Genomic DNA, 2,330 nt, shown 5'->3' with positions numbered 1-2,330 from the left:
TACCTTTTGCATTCACCCATGAAAAAAAACAGCAACATACCTAGACAGTTATGCCACAAGGGGCACAGAACTCTCAAAGCCAGTTTGCAAAGCTATGGTTATCATCCTTGACACATAACAAGAGGATCACCCGGAAGTGATTCTCCTCCAATATGTTGATGACCTTCTCCGCCATCGCAGTGCATTGCTGGCTCATGATTGGCCAAGCATGCACTGTGACCCCGCATGCTTGGCCAATCACAGCGCCGGCAGCGAGGAGAGCCATGATTGGCCACAGGCAGGATGCCTGTGGCCAATCATAGCTCAGGCTGTGTAGTACACGCCCCACACTATATAAGGCCGCCAGCGCAGCGGCCTTGTGTAGTGTGTTGGCTTCTGTAGGAGTTAGTGGGTGTTCTCTGTGTACCTTCAACACAGTATACACCGTTCGTTATCGGACGATTTTGCGTTCTTGCTCTTCTGTAATTGAGCTGTTGGCAATCTGCAGGAGTTTTTGGGTGTTGTCTGCGTGCCCTGACTGCAGTATACACCATTATATCCACCTATATAGCTAGCTATATTGCTCTTCTGTAATAGAGCTTGCAGTCAGTTGTAGGAGATTGTGCGTGTTGTCTGCTTGCCCTGACTGCACTATACACCATTATATCCACCTATATAGCTAGCTACAGTGCCTTGCGAAAGTATTCGGCCCCCTTGAACTTTTCAACCTTTTAAGGGAATGGAGAAAGCTAAGTTAGGCAAGGAGTTATCAGCGCACCTCATCCCAATTATAACAAATATGGAAAAGCGGAAAAGGGGGATGGGACTGTTACGGTGCTGATAATAGTAAGAGAGAGATATATATGGATGTGTAGTTAAAAAAGATTATTTTATTAAATGTAGTAAAAACGATCAAGGGGGTACAATAAGATCAAAGTTCACAAAACTACATATATTGATTTTCATACAGAACAATATACAAAATCCATCAATTAATTCAAATAACCATATTCTTGGCAGTTCAGATGGAAAATTCCCGACATGTTTCGCCTATTATTAGGCTTCTTCAGGGGAGCCAATAATTGGTGGAAGAGAAATTATTTTGTTTAAAATACAAATAAGAAGGTTCACTGTGAATGGAGAAAAAACAACATTAATGGAGCCGGTCATATAAAGAAAAGCACAGCCCAAATCCCCCGCAAGGCCCAGCTGTCTCAAAGAATTAATCAATACAGAACGAAGCAAGTAGTATGTGTGTCTCATTAGAAAATATATATAAAGTAATACCTACCAATCTAGAACAAGTACGTCTAGTCCCTAAGGAGAAAACCCCACTCAGAATTGGAGAGCGAGCCAATCCCAAAAACCGCCAGAGAGGTGACTGCAGGAGACAAATTAAGCGGACAAACAAATCTAATATTATACGAGGTTCACAAGGAGCTTAAGGAAGCTTCCATCGGGATAATTAATTACTTAAGGAATTAAGGAGTCCATTTCAAAAAAGGATAAATTCAAATCATACCTGTGCTATCTAAGTGTGAGATATGTCACAAATGGAAAACTGGAGATTGCACAGAGGGAAGTCCTTTGAATTGTTTCTAGAAGCCCGTAAGGTAATCTGAGTTGTAAAGAGGTAATTTAAAAGAGCACAGAAATGGAAGGGTAATGTTCAGATGTGTGAAAAAAATAAACCTAAAAAAGAGCAAAAAGGAGGAATTGACTGGGCAGTGTGCTCAAAGGTAATTTTTAATCAATTAAAATAATTATTGCTTACCAAAAGCATATGAATAATGCAGACTTAATTGTTGCTGTATCATACATGCAACAGCGCAAATATACCACAAGGCAGACAGCACCGAAGCCACACCATTCAGGGTCTGAACGGAGCAGCCAGAGAGAATCGGTCTAAAGTAAAAAAAGAACCATAACAAATTATGATAAAATGAACAAAAAGGTCGGGGAGAAAAGTTGGAACAGCAACATGGTCTGTGTGGACAGACACTGTGCTTGTTCAGTAAACTGACCTGACGGCGGTATCCTCACATAAAGACTCTGCAGGGTGGACGTACCTGCATTGTTAGTGAACGCTTATTTATCTCCCTCATCATGCGGCGTGCAATCAGCAACGCCGGATGTGAGCGGACAAAGAATGCGGAACTGCGCATGCGTGCGCGATCGCGCCACACATGTGAGCCTACAGTCCCCATAATGCACTGCGGCGGCGTCTCCGTGACCAAGGAGACCGGGACGCCGCGACAGGCAGTAACGGGGATCACGGGAGAGACAGTCAAGAGGGCTCAGAAGAGCCCTACAAAGAATGCCAATCCAAAGACCCAGTGAAGTGCATGCGC

At 43.3% G+C, this 2,330-nt stretch overlaps 1 long non-coding RNA gene across 1 annotated transcript; it reads right to left on the bottom strand.

The window, feature by feature from the left end:
* Window positions 1-1,511: 1,511 nt before the first annotated feature.
* Window positions 1,512-2,070, bottom strand: LOC143963546 (uncharacterized). Its single transcript, XR_013270989.1, has 3 exons — window positions 2,004-2,070; window positions 1,754-1,884; window positions 1,512-1,597 (listed from the first exon to the last, which is right to left on the bottom strand). It is a non-coding gene; the product is annotated as an uncharacterized LOC143963546 (long non-coding RNA).
* Window positions 2,071-2,330: the final 260 nt, after the last annotated feature.

Source organism: Lithobates pipiens, unplaced genomic scaffold (assembly GCF_037356315.1).
Source record: "Lithobates pipiens isolate NorthernLeopardFrog02 unplaced genomic scaffold, aLitPip1_a1.2 Scaffold_8, whole genome shotgun sequence".
In the NCBI taxonomy this organism is placed as follows: domain Eukaryota; kingdom Metazoa; phylum Chordata; class Amphibia; order Anura; family Ranidae; genus Lithobates; species Lithobates pipiens.
This window is presented reverse-complemented; position numbering and strand designations above follow the sequence as displayed.